At 39.7% G+C, this 17,540-nt stretch overlaps 1 long non-coding RNA gene across 1 annotated transcript in view; it reads left to right on the plus strand.

The window, feature by feature from the left end:
* The window catches only part of LOC134359330 (uncharacterized), a 124,192-nt gene that overhangs the window by 14,007 nt on the left and 92,645 nt on the right, over positions 1–17,540 (plus strand). The window contains exon 2 of the long non-coding RNA XR_010021083.1: positions 15,475–15,563. This is a non-coding gene — a long non-coding RNA (uncharacterized LOC134359330). The remainder of the gene's footprint in view (positions 1–15,474; positions 15,564–17,540) is intronic.

Consider the following 17,540-nt stretch of genomic DNA (forward strand, 5'->3'; position numbering starts at 1 on the left):
TCAATTATTACATATTAATCTCCTCATTTTTTAATGTATAGGGCTTTCCAATATTTTGAAGGTAAGGTTTATGCATTCAATTAAATAACAATGTTCTTCGTACTCAGATAACTTCCAGTTTGGTTCAAATAATTAAAAAAGAAGCAAAAAAAAATACTGAAGGATTGTTTGGAAAAATCTTTTTTCCTCAGTAAAACTCTACAAATTATAAATGGCAACCATACAAAATTTACAAATGCTTTCAATTTTCTTTATGAATGTTGCACATGGTTACAGAACAGCCATAGACCATTGACTGGCTTGTTTGCTTATGGTTTGTGCTGGTGTGAACGTGACAATAGTAATTGAGCAGAGAGTGATAAATTCTAATAAGTTGATTTTACTTTGAATGTGTGCTTATTGTTAGTCTTGCCAGTGCATATTTAACCACAATATATGAAGGGCAAAACTGAAGTAATTGATGGCTGAAGATCTTTCAGTCATTGAAAATGTCCCAAATTTTCAAACTCTGGGGATAAAACTTCACAGCAATTGAATAAAAATAACTGCGGATCTAAACTGTGGATCCTACCTATTACAAGTTTGTGGGAGCTGCAATGTTTCTGCAGTTGAGCTTAGAGTTAAATGTATAATCTAGAAACTGGAGAGCAAGTACAATTGGGTTCTCAGGCATTTCGCCCAAAGTCTAGTGGAGAGAAGACCAGGTGACCAAAAGAATCAATGCAAAAATGTGTCTTTTCTCAGTGACAAGATTTAATGGGTGGTATGCCATAAGGATTAATGCGGGAGACTCAACTATTTTTTTAAATATATATGGGAGACTTGGATTTGTGTATCAAAGTTATGCCTGCTAAATTTACAAATTGCATAATAGTAGACAATGAAGGATGTTGGTGGCTTAAGTAACTGGACAAATAGAGTTTAAAATAGCAAATTGTGTCATGTCCAATTTGGCAAGGCCTATAAAGAACTACTTTATTCTCTAACTGGTGAATGATTACAGAGTTCTGGGACACAGGGACCTGGGATTCTTTGTGCAATATTTGCACAAGTAAGCACGCAGTACAAGTGATTGAAAAAGCTAACAGAATCTGATTATTTATTTCTTGAGCATTAAATAAAGAAGTTAATAGGTTGTGTTTCAATGATATTGTTGTGAGCATTTGGTCCATGGTGACAGATGAGAAAAGCTTGTTTGACTCAACAACCATTTTTATTTCAGCAAGTGCAAAACAGACCAGGTGCTATGACCTGGGGAGAGAACCCACTGAGTCACATACAGACTGCGGAGGTGATTATGACAAACACACAAGCGACCCACAAACACACGAGTGAATAACGGTATAACCCAAGCTGAAATGTCACAATAAATGAAATTGCACATCCCACAAAAACATTTTAACACAAGAATAGTAAATAGCACTGATCATTAGGAATGCCGGGATGGACAGTTGACCACGTCCCTCCTGGGCCGCCACAGTATCTTCCTTTTGGCAGTTCCTTGCTTCCTTGACTTGCATCTACTCTCGTTTTCGAAGTTTATGAGATGGGAGTGTTTTTTCAAAAGCACTAAAACATGCACCAACAGGGCAGCTTTTATCTCACTGTAATCGCACTGGACCTCTTACACGCTAAAAATAAACTCTTGACTTCACAATCTACCGTTCATAGCATTTGGACCTCGCTGTCTATCTGCATTGTTCGTTCTCTATGATTTTTAGCTGTAACACCATATTCTTTATTCTGTTGTTGCTTTTTTCTTGAATTACACCGCTGTACTTGCACATTGGAATGATCTGCATGGATAACATGCAAAGCTAAATTTTTCGCTACATCTCCGTGCATGTGACAATTCCAATTCCAATGACTTGTGTGGAAGCAGTTGTATATAATATATTGTATATAATTGTCTTCTTCCAAACTTACTGGAGTTGTGTTTTTGGGGTTTCTGTCGTTCTTCAGTAGGTAGCAGTTTGCCTGATCTCTGTAAGGATTCTGTACATATGCACGCTCAGAAGAATTGAAGGAAGCAAAACCAATGTCGGATGAAACCTACCCCTCACCTTCTCCATATGTTAAGATATAGCATACACTTGACGACAGAAATGGTTCCTGAAACCAGACTTTACAAAAGTGAAACTCCTTCTTAGGCAAAAAAGGATAGGAATGTTTAACAACCACTTGCTTTTGAAAGAAAATACTAAGGACAGGGACATGACTACAGCAATAAATTTGATTGCAGCATTTGATTCTCAAATCAGTTGGTTGTACATCTGCTCACTGCCTTCTTCCTTGCAGCTGGGCAGAATGATACACTTCCTTCTGTTCTTTGTGAAATGTTTTACACAAGCATACTAGCAAAATGAAAGAATGTAGAATTTGGCATGCTGGATTATTGCTCCAATATGTCTAGTGTAAAGGGACTGGATCTACAGAATATAGAGTATAGAATTATTTGTCCATAATGTTGGACTGTGGCACTTCGAGTGATGCTCAGCAACATGGTGCTGGAGTGACAAAGTTAAAACTGCATTGCCTCCTCTTGTGATACACAGAAGGCACCAAATCATTCCTTATAGGAGTAAATCAAGTTTATCTTCTGTCCAGATAAATCATAAATGATTTTAACCATTCAGCTAACCTTCTCCTTTAATCATTGAAACTCTAATGCAATTAAAATCTATTGATTAAAACCTTGAAAGGTTCAATTGTCCCAGCACCTACGGATTATCATTTAGTGAAAGACGTCTATCGCAAGAGTAACTTGTTAACTCTTCATGGACAAATATTCTCATGATGATTGGTGTATAACATGTATGAGTAAACCTTGCATTCATTTTGGGACCTGTGAAATTTTTGGTAGAATTTGCCGGAATAAAAACTGTCTCTGAGCTTCTCTGAGTGGAACTATACATTTTAATTAGAATAAAGACCTCACTTGTTCTGAGCAGTTTTGGGCCCCTTATCTCTGAAGGATATGCTGACATTGGAGAACCTCCAGAGAAGGTTTATGAGGATGAACCTACTATATCACTGTATTATATCTTTTAGAGATGCAGTGATACATGTTGCATAATATACTGTACTCCTGAATTGTGCTCATTTGGAATTGTTCAGATTCTTTCCTGGAAGTACAGAATGTGTTCCTAGAGTGAGCATTTAATGAACTTATAAGAAAATGTAAGACCATAAGACAATGGAGCAGAATTAGGCGGTTCGACTCAATGCGTCTGCTGCTACTATGTGAGCATGGCTGATCAATGTCCCTCTCAAGTCAGATGATATTGACTGTGGAACTGTACACTTTAATTAGTAGTAAGACCTCACTTTGAGTATTGTGAGCAGTCTTGGCCCCTTTATCTAGGAAAGGATATGCTGGCATTGGAGAGGCTCCAGAGGAGGTTTATCAGAATGAATTCTGCAATGAAAGGGTTAATGTACGAGGAGCATTTGATGGCACTGGGCCCATACTCATTGGAGTTTAGAAGACTGAAGGGGGATCTCATTGAAAACTATTGAAAGTGCTAGATAGCGTTGACATGGGGAGGATATTTCCTATAGTGGGTGAGTTTCAGACTAGAGGGCAGAGCCTCAGAGTATAAGGACATTCCTCTAAAACAGAGATGAACAGGAATTCCTCGAGCCAGAGGGTAATTGCCACAGATGGTTATGGAGGCCAAGTCATTGGGTGTATTTAAAGAAGGGGATGATAGATTCTTAATTAGTAAATTTATGGGGGAAGGCAGAAATGAGACAGCAGACTCAAATAGCCTAATCCTGCTCCATGTCTTATGATCAGACATGGCAGTTTATATAACACACATAAAAAATGCTGGTGAACGCAGCAGGCCAGGCAGCATCTATACTATCCTGACGAAGGGTCTCGGCCCGAAACGTCGACTGTACCTCTTCCTATAGATGCTGTCTGGCCTGCTGCATTCACCAGCATTTTTTATGTGTGTTGCTTGAATTTCCAGCATCTGCAGATTTCCTCGTGTTTACGACAGTTTATGTTATTGTTTTCAGATTGTAATTTACTGAAGGACTCCATTCAGCTGGTCTACAGATCACATTGGATTCTCAGTTACTCAGTAACATGAATGCTCTAGTCATAATTTCTAAATCTTACCACTCACAATTTACTGATATAGGAATATCTCTTTGTTCATATAAATAGCTTGCCTTTCTTTTTAATTACAATAATACTATCAGAAAATGTGTTCCAAAGCAACACACACAAAATGCTGGAGGAACTCAACAGATCAGGCAGCATCAATGGAAATGAATAAACAGTCAACATTTCAGACTAAGACACTTTTCATGACTAAAGGAAGAGGGAAAATGCTGGAATAAAAAGGTGGGAGGAGGGGAAGGAGGAGAGCTAGAATGTGATAGGGGAACCCAGGTGGGTAGGAAAGATAAAGGGCTGGAGAGGAAGGAATACGATAAGAGAGGAGAGTGGACTATAGGCTAAAGGGACCGAGGGGGAGGTGATAGGCAGGTGAGGAAAGGTAAGAGGCCAGAAGGGAGGGAAGGGAAATTTTTTGCTGGAAGGAGAAAACGATATTCAAGCCATCATGTTGGAAGCTACCCAAACAGAGTATAGAGGGTTGCTTCTCTACCCTAAGGGTGGCTTCATCTTGGACGTGTCAGGATTAAAATGTTTGGCCACCGGGGAGTTCTGCTTTTGGCAGATGGGGCAAAGGTGCTCAACGAAATAGTCCCCCAATTTACAACGGGTCTTACATCGGGAGCACCAGCCACAATAGACAGCCCCAGCGGACTCACGAGTGAAGTGTTGCCTCTCCTGGAAGGACAGTTTGGGGCCCTGAATGAGGGTGAGGGAGGAGGTGTCTGGGCAGCTGCAGCACCTTGGCTACTTGCAGAGATGAGTGTTGGAATACAGACTAGTGGGGAGGGATGAATGGACAAGGGAATCTCCGAGGGAGTGATCCTTGCGGAAAGCTGAGGGGAGGGGGAATGGAAAGATATGTTTGGTGGTAGGATCCTGTTGAAGATAGTGAAAATTGTGTTGGATGAGAACAGTTATGGGGTGTGTAGGTAGGGACAAGAGAAACTCTATCTCTGTTAAGGCAGCGGGAAGATGAGGTGAACATCAATGTCTGGGAAATGGAGATGTGGGTGAGGGCAACCTCAATGGAGGAGGAAGGGAAACTCCAGTCTTTGAAGAAGGAGGGCATCTCTGAATGTCCTGGAAAGGAACGTTGCACCTTGGGAATAGATGTGGTGAGACAAAGGAACTGAGAAAAGTTTTTTACAGAAGAGAGGGTGAGAAGAGGTATAGTCAAGAAAACCATGGGAATCGATAAGTTTATGAAAGATGTTGATCGGCAGTTTATCTCCAGAGATGGAGACAAAGAGGTTGAGAAAGTGGAGGGAGGTGTCAGAAATGGACCAAAAGGGCAGGGTGGAAGTTAAAGGCAAAGTTGATGGAATTGAAGGGCTCAAAATGGGTACATTAAGCAGCACCAATGTAGTCATCAATGTAGCAGAGGAAAAGTTGGGGAGTATTACTGGGAAAGGCTTTGCAACACAGACTCTCTGTGTAGCCAACAAAGAGGCAGGCGTATCTGGGGTTCATGTGGGTACCTATGGCTACCTCTCAAGTGGGAGGAGCCAAAAGAAAAATTGTAGAGAGTGAGAACCAGTTCTGTCAGACAGAAGAGGGTGGTGCTGGAGGGGAGCTGGTTGCTTCTTTTATTGAGAAGGGAACAGAGAACTTTAAAAAATGCAAATACCTGTGTCAGGATGGTGTTTATTGACTATAGCTCAGCATTTAACACCATCGTTCTTACAGTCCTGGCTCGAAAGCTGCAGAACCTAGACCTCTTTACTTGCCACTGCAACTGGATCCTTGACTTCCTAACTGGAAGACCACAGTCTGTGTGGATTGGAAATAACATCTCCACCTCGCTGACAATCAACTTTGGCGCACCACAGGGACATGTGCTTATCCCACTGCTCTACTCTCTCCACACCCACAGCTGTATGGATAGGCACAGCTCAAATGCCATCTATAAATTTGCTGATTTCACAACCATTGTTGGCAGAATTTCAGATTGTGACAAAAGGGCGTACAGGAGTGAGACATACCAGTTAGTGGTGTTACAGCAAAAACCTTGCACTCAACGTCAGCGAGACCAAAGAGCTGGTTGTGGACTTCAGAAAGGGTAAAACAAGGGAGCACAAACCAATCCTCATTGAGGGATCAGAAGTGGGGTGGGGGGGAGGAGAGAGAGAGAGAGAGAAAAAGAGAAATTTCAAGTTCCTGGGTGTCAATATCTCTGAGAACCTAACCCAGATGCAACATATGGATGCAGCTATGAAGAAGAAAAGACAGCTATATTTCATTAGGAGTTTAAGGAGATTTGGTTGGTCAACTAAAACACTCAAACTTCTACAGATGTACCATGGAGAGCATTCTGACTGGCTGCATCACTGTCTGGTATTGGGGGACAGCAGGGTGTAGGGATGGCTACAGCATGAAATCGAAGGAGGTTGCAGAAACGTGTAAAATTAGTCAACTCCATCATGGGTACTGGCCTCCGTAGTATTCAAGACATCTTCAAGGAACAGTGCCTGAGGAAAGCAGCGTCCATCATTAAGGACACACACCATCCAGGACATGCCCTCTTCATGCTGTTACCATCAGGTAGGAGGTACAGAAACCTGAAGGCACACACTCGGTGATTCAGGAACAGTTTCTTCCCCTCCGCCATCTGATTTCTAAATGGACATTAAACCCATGAACACTACTTCACTACTTTCTATTTCTGTTTTTTTGCACTAGTTATTTTAACTTAAACACGGGGAAACCTGCAGGTGCTGGAAATTCAAGCAGCACACACAAAATGCTGGTGGAACGCAGCAGGTCGGGCAGCAGCTATTGGAAGAGGTACAGTCGACGTTTCGGGCCGAGACCTTTCGTCCTAGGGTCTCGGCCCGAAACGTCGACTGTACCTCTTCCAATAGATGCTGCCTGACCTGCTGCGTTCCACCAGCAATTTGTGTGTTATTTTAATTTAACTATTTAATAGATACATAGATACTTAATGTAACACTTTTTTTCTCTATATTTATTTATCATGTATTTCATTGTACTGCTGCCGTAAAATTAACAAATTCAACAACATGTGTTGGTGATATTAAACCTGATACTGAAAATATATAAAAGCATGAAAGGTTGCCTGTAAACTCATCCTTAAAGTGTTCAAATGATTGATCTTTGTGACTGAATGATTAGGAAACAATGCCCAATGATTGGATCATGTGAATTAACCAATTAGATGGATTTGAGTTGATTACTGGATTTTTTTATAATTGTACTATTGTTAACCTTGTCTGAAAACCCATTGACAGGTTTACTGAATAAATTTCACGTGTTATTGAGTCAATATTTACTCATTTAACAAGAGAAACAATGGGTTCTCTGGAGTGAATAGGTTAAAACAATTGTATGTTTTCAGTGCAAAAGTTTACATCTCCATTGAGATTTCGACAAATGGAAATACGACTGGACTTTTGTCACACATTGCATAAATCAAATCTATGGACACCAAGATCAAAGAGGGTTGAATATGTTATGGATTTGAGAGAAAGGAGCAATATCAATTCATTTTTATATTCGTGCATTCAATGTGGGTTTGCAGGCTGACCCAGCTTTTAGTTGCCTATCCTTTGCTCGTGAAAAGGTGATGAGCTGCATCCTGGAACTGCTTCTAGTCTTGATGCAACACACATCAAAGTTGCTGGTGAACACAGCAGGGCAGGCAGCATCTCTAGGAAGAGGTACAGTCGACGTTTCGGGCCGAGATTCTTCGTCAGGACGGTCAGGACGAAGAGTCTCGGCCCGAAACGTCGACTGTACCTCTTCCTAGAGATGCTGCCTGGCCTGTTGTGTTCACCAGCAACTTTGATGTGTGTTGCTTGAATTTCCAGCATCTGCAGAATTCCTCGTGTTTGCGTTCTATTCTTGAAGTGTGGGTACACCCACAATGTCATAGACAGAGAGTTCCAGTCTTTTGACCCAGAGATATTCAAGGGACACTGTTCTGACATGAATATCAAGGAGGTGGTCAAGTAAATTCTCAAAGTTCAAATTCAATTTAATATATATCAACTTATACAAATCTGAGATGCAGTTTCATGAGGGCATTCACAGTAACTACGAAGAAACAATAATAATAATAATTAAGGAACAAAAACAAGAACATGTGATGAAGGGTCTTTGAAAATGAGTTGTGGGAACAACTTAGAGAAGGGGTAAGTGAAGTTATCCCCTCTGGTTCAAGAACCTGATGGTTGAGGGGTAATACCAGTTCCTGAACCTGGTGTGGTATAGGTCCTGAGGTTCCTGCACCACCCTCCTGATGGTAGCAGTGAGAAGAGAGCCTGACTTGGATGGTGGGCGTCCTTGATGGATGCACAGTGCTCTGTGTAGCTCTTTTGCCGCTCTTGTCTTTCTAGCTGGTAGAGGTCATAGGTTTGAAAGGCTTGGTGAGTTGCTCAAGCTACTGTGCATCAGTGGTGGAGTGAGTGAATGCTTGTGAAAGGGATGCCTTTCAAGCTGCCTGCCATATCTTGTGTGGTTTGGAAGCTGAGTGTCGTTGAAGCTGCGCTCACCCAGTTGAGTGCAGAGTATTTGGTCACACTCCTGCAGATGCTGGATGGCTTTGATGTGAGTTACTTGCCATGAGGTTCCTATCCTTGGACTTGCTCTTAAGAGTCATAGAGGACTATAGCACAGAAACCAGCCCTTTGGCCCAACCCTTGTAGATACTCCGGTTTGCTTTCTGGTCAATGAACTTGGAATTTTCGCCTTTTGTACAATATCAACGCTAATTCCCAATGCTTTTCATAATTAAAATTTTGATCTTTGTAAATTACACTGGACAACATATTTTTGCAAAAGTGTTGCTTCAGAATTTTTTTATGATTATGATAAACCACTTGAAGCTGGACAAAATAATAACTTCAGACTACTTGTATCATGTAAGAATTTGGAGAAACAAGAAATTAATTGAATATAATGCATTTAATTGCACAAAAGTCCTGACACTTTGCAGTAGTTCAATTAAGCTAAAAATGTTTCGTTGATGTCTGAGGCTTCTTGCTTAAGTGTTCAACAATAATCAGCCAGCATTGATGGATTCCAGTTGCCCTGATACCGTTTCTCCATGACTGCAAAGTCCTGGTGAAACCTTTCACTGTGCTCATCACTGACAGTACCAAGATTTTCAGGGAAGAAGTCTAAATGGGAATGCTACAAATGTGAGGAGCCCAGGCTTTATATTCGTCACCAATTTTACACCCGAAGAAGAGCTCAATCACTATCTTAATAAGAGGAGTCATGCTCCACCTTTGAAATTTAAGTGCACACTTGCCACAAATATAACAGAGAGTTTTGCGGTTGTTACAACATTGACAAGACATTTTGCTATCATGAGCATTCTTGAAAATACAATTATTTTATTATATTGAGCACACACAATATACTATGTGTATGGACACATGCACAAACCAATAGACGTGTAAATGCAGTGCATAGAACAATGTGTGTGTGATGCTTTTAAAATCTAAAATCTGTCCTGCCAAGCAGCATCCACTCTGCCTAAGCACGCCCAGGCATGTCTGGACAAAACAGAAAACATTTCAGCTTACATTGTGGGCAAGAATTTAATTAGAAACATAGAAAACCTACAGCATAATACAAAGCTGTGCCAAACATGTCCCTACGTTAGAAATTACCTAGGGTTACCCATAGCCCTCTATTTTTCTGAGCTCCATGTACCTGTCCAGCAGTCTCTTAGAAGACCCTATTGTATCCGCCTCCACCACCATCGTCGGCAGCCCATTCCACACACTCACCACTCTCTGCGTTCAAAAAAACAACAACTTTTCCCTGACATCTCCTCTGTACCTGCTTCCAAGCACCTTAAAACTTTGCTCTCTCGTGTTAGACATTTCTGCCCTGGGAAAAAGCCTCGGACTATCCACATGATCAATACCTCTCATCATCTTATACACCTCTATCAGGTCACCTCTCATCCTCCGTCACTCCAAGGAGAAAAGGCCGAGTTCACTCAACCTATTCTCATAAGGCATGCTCCCCAATCCAGGCAATATCCTTGTAAATCTCCTCTGCACCCTTTCTATGGTAGCCACATTCTTCCTATAGTGAGGCGACCAGAACTGAGCACAGTACTCCAAGTGGGGTCTGACCAGGGTCCTATATAGCTGAAATATTACCTCTTGGCTCCTAAACTCAATTCCACAATTGATGAATGCCCATGCACTGTATGATTTCTTAACCACAGAGTCAACCTGCGCAGCAGCTTTGAGTGTCCTATGGACTCATACCCCAAGATCCCTCTGATCCTCCACACTGCCAAGAACTTAACATTCATATTATATTTGACCTACCAAAATGAACCACCTCACACTTATCTGGGTGGAACTCCATCTGCCACTTCTCAGCCCAGTTTTGCATCCTATCAATGTCTCGTTGTAACCTCTGACAGCTCTCCATACTATCCACAACACCCTCAACCTTTGTGTCATCAATAAATTTACTAACCCATCCCTCCACTTCCTCATCCAGGTCATTTATAAAAATCACGAAGGGGGTCCCAGGACAGATCCCTGAGGCACACCACTGGTCACTGACCTCCATGCAGAATATGACCCATCTACAACCACTCTTTGCCTTCTCTGGGCAAGCTAGTTCTGGATCCACAAAGCAATGTCCCCTTGGATCCCATGCCTCCTTATTTTCTCAATAAGCCTTGCATGGGGTATCTTGTCAAATGCCTTGCTGAAATCCATATACACTACATCTACTGCTCTTCCTTCATCAATGTGTTTAGTCACATCCTCAAAAAATTCAATCAGGTTCGTAAGGCACAACCCGCCTTTGACAAACCCATGCTGACTATTCCTATTCATATTATGCCTCTCCAAATATTCATAGATCCTGCTTCTCAGGATCTTCTCCATCAACTTACCAACCACTGAGGTAGGACTCGCTGGTCTATAATTTCCTGGGCTATCTCTACTCCCTTTCTTGAATAATAGAACAACATCCGCAACCCTCCAATCCTCCGGAATCTCTCCCATCCTCTTTTATGAAGCAAAGAGCATTGCCAGAGGCTCAGTAATCTCCTCCCTCACCTCCCACAGTAGCCTGGGGTACATCTCGTCTAGTCCTGGTGACTTATCCAACTTGATGCTTTCCAAAAGCTCCAGCACATCTTCTTTCTTAATATCTGCATGCTCAAGCTTTTCAGTCTGCTGCAAGTCATCCCTACAATCACCAAGATCCTTTTGCGTGGTGAGTACTGAAGCAAAGTATTCATTAGGTACCCCTGCTATCTCCTCCAGTTCCATACACACCTTTCCACTGTCACACTTGATTGTTCCTATTCTCTCACATCTTATCCTCTTCCTCTTCACACACTTGTAGAATGCCTTGGAGTTTTCCTTAATTCTGTCCACCAAAGCCTTCTCATGGCCCCTTCTGGCTCTCCTAATTTCATTCTTAAGTTCCTTCCTGCTAGCCTTATAATCCTCTAGATCTCTATCATTACCTAGTTTTTTTGAAGCTTTCATAAGCTCTTTTCTTCTTGACTAGATTTACAACAGCCTTTGTACACCATGGTTCCCGTACGCTACCATCCTTTCCCTGTCTCATTAGAATGTACCTATGCAGAACGCCACATAAATATCCCTTGAACGTTTGCCACATTTCTTCCATGCATTTCCCTGAGAACCTCTGTTCCCAATTTATGCTTCCAAGTTCTTGCCTGATAGCCTCATATTTCCCCTTACTCCAATTAAATGCTTTCCTAACTTACCTGTTCCTGTCCCTCTCCAATGCTATGGTAAAGGAGATTAAATTGTGCTCACTATCTCCAAAATGCTCTCCCACTGAGAGGCCCGACACCGGACCAAGCTCATTTCCCAATACCAGATCAAGTACTGCCTCTCCTCATGTAGGCTTATCTACATAAGTATTGTGTCAAGAAACCATCTTGAACACACCTAACAAATTCCACCCTATCTAAACCCCTTGCTCTAGGGAATTACCAATCAATATTTGGGAAATATCTAAGAAAGGATGTGCTGGCATTCGAAAGGTTTCAGATGAGGCTCATGAGAATGATCCTGGGAAAGAAAGGCTTAATGTATGAGAATTGTTTGATGGCTCTTTCCCTCTACTTGCTGGAGATTAGAAGAATGAGGGGGGGATTTCATTGAAACCTAGTGAATATTGAAAGACCTAGACAGAGTGGACGTGGAGAGGATGATTCCTATAGTGGGAGAGTCTAAGACCAGAGGACACAAACTCAGAATAGAGGGAGATCCTTTCAGAACAACGATGAAGAGGAATTTCTTTAGCCAGAGAGTGATAAATCTGTGGAATTTATTGCCACAGATGGCTGTGGAGGCCAAATTATTGGGTATATTTAAAACAGAGGTTGATAGTTTTGATGACTAAGGGTGTCAAAGGTTATGGGGAGAAAGCAGGAGAATGAGGTTGAGAGGGAAAATAAATCAGCCATGAGCAGACTTAATGGGCCAAATGGCCTAATTCTGCTCCTATGTCCTATGTTCGTATGATCATACAAACTCCACAAAGACAGCAGCCAAAGTTGGGATTAAACCCAGGTCACTGGTGCTATGGAGCAGTGTCGTTGTTTTCTCACTTACCTACCTGTTTATTTTACTACTCATGGAACATTGTAATATAAAAATCCATGGTATCTTTTTATTTTGGATATGTCACTGATGTATTTTTAAATACATCCAGTCTAATTCACAAGACTGGATTTGTCCTTTGTTATTTGTTAGCTGTTCTCCCTTCATACTACACTGTTGGTGATCGCTGTAGCCTTGTATTCAGAATAGATATTATCCTATTTAGTAATCACAGTTCCCCTTGGAAATAGTAACTTCAAGTTAAAGCATTTGAAAAGCCTAAAAAGATAAATTATTATAAATATCCACAAGTTATCCACAGAATTGCTGTTCTTTTGAATTCATATGGCACCCCATTTATACATTGACAAAAATGTAATTTGCTTTGACCCCAGATATAGCTGCAAAGCTTTTTAATGTGTTATTGTTGTCAAAAAGAATATTGCCTTATAAAATCTAGTTCTATTTAATGGCATTATTGTTTAACAAGTAAAGCTAGAAATCGGTTTACCACTGTAAAGTGGAAATTTTTATTTCAGGCAGACCACAACAATATAAATGAAGAAATGAATTAAAAATAAAATATTCAGGATTATTTTTTGGTTGCGTTGGGACTCCTTTTCTAAACGGAAAGGAAAAAGAAATCAAAAGTCACTCGAAATGCTCCTGTTAGGTTCTTTGCTCCAAAAGAGCTAGTTTAATTGTGAGAATGCCCAGGGTCCAATTAGTGAGTGATTTATTTATCCTGAAAACTGTGATCAGACGTGGAATAAATTCCAAAGTAATGCTTGTGAAAGTGGAAATTACTCAAAGGAACCGAGTTATGGTCACTTTAACATGCAGTTAAAATTCTATGACTTTCAATGGCACTGATGGGGAAGATGCTGGAATCAATTATAAAAGATGAAATCGCAGCATATTTGGATAGCAGTGGCAGGATAGGTCTGAGTCAGCATGGATTTACGAAGGGGAAATCATGCTTGACTAATCTTCTGGAATTTTTTGAGAATGTAACTATGAAAATGGACATGGGAAAGCCAGTGGATGTAGTGCACCTGGACTTTCAGAAAGCCTTTGATAAGGGACCGCAGCTATTTACAATATACATTAATGATTTAGATGAAGAGACTATAAGTAACATTAGCAAATTTGCAGATGACACAAAACTGGGTGGCAGTGTGAAATGTGAGGACGATGTTATGAGAATGCAGGGTGACTTGGACAGGTTGGGTGAGTGGGCAAATGCATGGCAGATGCAGTTTAATGTGGATAAATGTGAGATTATCCACTTTGGTGGCAAAAACAGGAAGGCAGATTACTATCTGAATGGTGTCAAGTTAGAAAAAGGGGAAGTACAATGAGATCTGGGTGTCCTTGTTCAACAGTCACAAAAAGTAAGCATGCAGGTACAGCAGGCAATGAAGAAAACTAATGGCATGTTGGCCATCATAACAAGGGGAGTTGAGTACAGGGGCAAAGAGGTCCTTCTGCAGTTGTACAGGGCCCTGGTGAGACCACACCTGGAGTATTGTGTACAGGTTCGGTCTCCAAATTTGAGGAAGGACATTCTAGCTATTGAGGGAGTGCAGCGTAGGTTCATGAGGTTAATTCCCTGGATGGCAGGACTATCATATGTTGAAGGATTGAAGTGAATGGTGTTGTATACACTGGAATTTAGAAGGATGAGAGGGGATCTGATTGAAACATATAAGATTATTAAGGGATTGAACACGCTAGAGGCAGGAAACATGTTCCCGACGTTGGGAGAGTCCAGAACCAGAGGCCACAGTTTAAGAATAAGGGGTAGACAATTTAGAACGGAGTTGAGGAAAAACTTTTTCACAGAGGGTTGTGGTTCTGTGGAATGCTCTGCCTCAGAAGGCAGTGGAGGCCAGTTCTCTGGATTCTTTCAAGAAAGAATTAGACAGAGCTCTTAAAGATAGCGGAGTAAAGGGATATGGGGAGAAGGCAGGAAAAGGGTACTGATTGTGGATGATCAGCCATGATCACAGTGAATGGTGGTGCTGGCTCGAAGGGCTGAATGGCCTACTCCTGCACCTATTGTCTATTGAAGATGATAAATTTGATCAAATTGTGCTGTGTCCAGCACAACTGAATGGAAACTGTAAGCCGCAAGTTACTCATGACTTTGATACCAGGGATTAAGTATGACAGTGTGACATCAGCTATGCAGGTTTCATGATGTATTTCCATATTAATTTGTAGTAGAAAGGAAATGATTCTGGTACACATCATCAGACTGGATGTGCACTAAACTGTAATATGAAGTGTAATGTGAGTGCTTGAATAAGTTCAGATATTAATTTCATTGAAGGTTTAAATTGAAAATTTCAATATAAAGAGCTAGACAATTTGAATTGTTTAAAATTAAAAGAGTTGCGAAACTAAAACCAAATCCATAAGGACTGTTTAATAACAGGGTAGAGATTTAAATTTGGAATTTTAGCAAGTTGTAAAGGCAATGGAGCTCCTAATAATGAGGTTAAATTAAATTGTTTGATAGTTTTTAATTCCAAATCAATCTAAGCTGGTTTTTGGCTCTTATCCAGCCAATATAGCCAGAAGCATAATTGTTGAATATTAACAGCCCAATAATTCTATCTTAAATTAGGTAGTGCAAGTCCACCATCTTTTTCAGATTTTTGTAAATGATACTTATTAATTCTTGGTTTTTATTATTCCAAATAAAGGATGAAATAATATATGGAGAAATAAGGCAATCTGTTTTTTTTGCAGCTTTATTTTGTGATGGTCGATTGATGACTTTTGAAGAGCTAATTAGCAAATATTCTCTCTCTCAGACACACTTCCTGCAATATCTTCAGGTTAGAAATTTTTTACAAAAATACTTATGTAAGTTTCCATATATGCAAGAATCTGATTTGTTGGATACTATTTTGAATAGGAATCCTTTAGTGAGAGGTTCCATTAGTAGAATGTATAATTTATTTTTACTATATAAAGATAAACTCACACTAAAGATTAAACAAGATTGGGAGAGAGAAATCAATATGACCTTCATTAATGAAGATTGGTTGCGAGTTCTGAAAATGGTCAGTTCTTCTTCGATATGTGCCAATTACTGTTTAATTCAACTTAAAATTGTTCACCATTATGGTTAACCCTTTACACACCAAAGGGTTAATGTTAAAATATGGCTCCCATAATTAATTTTGTCTCTTGGAATACAAATGGTTGAAACCATCCAATAAAATGGAAGAAGATTTTCAAAGTATTCCAAAGACTGAATGCTCATATTATTTTTGCACAAGAAACTCATGTAAGGAAAGAGGATAATCAACGCTTCCTTAAGTTCTGGAAGGAGTAAAAATACCATTTGAACTCCCAAGCCAAAGTTAAAGGTGTTTCAATTTTTATAGATTCCTCAATTACATTTATTCATCAAGACATTATCTCAGATCCATGGTAGATTCTTGCTAATTACTGGGTTACATTTTAATAAAAAGGTTGCTATGGTTAATGTTTATGCTCCGAATGTGGATTATCCTGAATTTTTAAGCACATATTCACTTCTTTTGCTTACCTAAATGAGTATATGTTGATAATGGGCAGTGACTTTAATTTATGTTTAAATCCCATGTTGGACAGATCCATAGGTAGTCCGGCTCTACCGAATAAGTCGGCTACTCTTATTAACTCTTTTATGATTGATTCTGGGATTTCAGAAATTTGGAGATTTCTACACCCAAAGGACAAAGAATTCTCATTCTTTTCACATGTTTATCATTCTTATTCTCGAATTGACTATTTTTTATTGACTCTCGATTAATCCCATCTATAATTGATTGTAATTATGACATTATCACCATTTCAGATCATGCTCCAATGAAACTTTCTATTAAGTTAATGGATACTTCTTCTACAAATGTATTAATAGACAATGGTGATTTAACCCTATTTTGCTTCAAGACTTGGACTTTGTTAAGTTTATGAAGGGACAGATTGATTTCTTTTTTTCAACTAATACTACGGAAGAAGTTTCCAATGGAACAGTATGGGATGCTTTTAAAGCTTATATCCATGGTCAGATTATTTCCTATTCAGCTGGTTTGAAAAAACGTACTAAGAATGAAATGCTCTTGTTGGTTGATAAAATTAAAGAAATTGATAAAAAAAAATATGCTATTGCTCCTAGTAAGGAGCTGTATAAACAGGGAGTTGAACTTCAATTGGAACGTAGTTTACTATTAACATCCTCGATCGAAAATCAGTTAATGAGACATAAAAGTGAGTTTTATATTCATAGTGATAAATCAGGTAAATTATTAGCTAATCAACTGAAATTTGCTTCGGTTAAACATCAAATTACTATAATTCATAAACATGATGATACTTTGACAGTTGATCATGACGAGATAAACAAAACCTTTCAAGAATTTTATACCTCTTTTTATCACTCTGACTTTCCTCATGATTTTAATATCATGCGTGATTTTTTAAGTAAACTAAATTTTCCAAAATTATCACCCGAAGACTGCTTATCATTAGAAACTCCTATTACAGAGGAAGAAATAACAACTGCAATCTCATCAATGAATTCTGGTAAAGCACCTGGTCCAGATGGGTTTACAGTGGAATTTTTAAAATCCTTTTCCTCTATTCTCTCTCCTTGGTTGTCTAGAATATTCAAAGAAGCAATCAGTTTAGGTAAATTACCACAATTGTTTTATGAAGCCTCTATTTCCTTAATTCTTAAAAAGAATAAAGATCCTACTGATTGTGCATCATCTACACCGATATCTCTTTTGAATGTAGATTTAAAATTTTTTTCAAAACTTTTA

Source organism: Mobula hypostoma, chromosome 20, assembly GCF_963921235.1.
Source record: "Mobula hypostoma chromosome 20, sMobHyp1.1, whole genome shotgun sequence".
In the NCBI taxonomy this organism is placed as follows: domain Eukaryota; kingdom Metazoa; phylum Chordata; class Chondrichthyes; order Myliobatiformes; family Myliobatidae; genus Mobula; species Mobula hypostoma.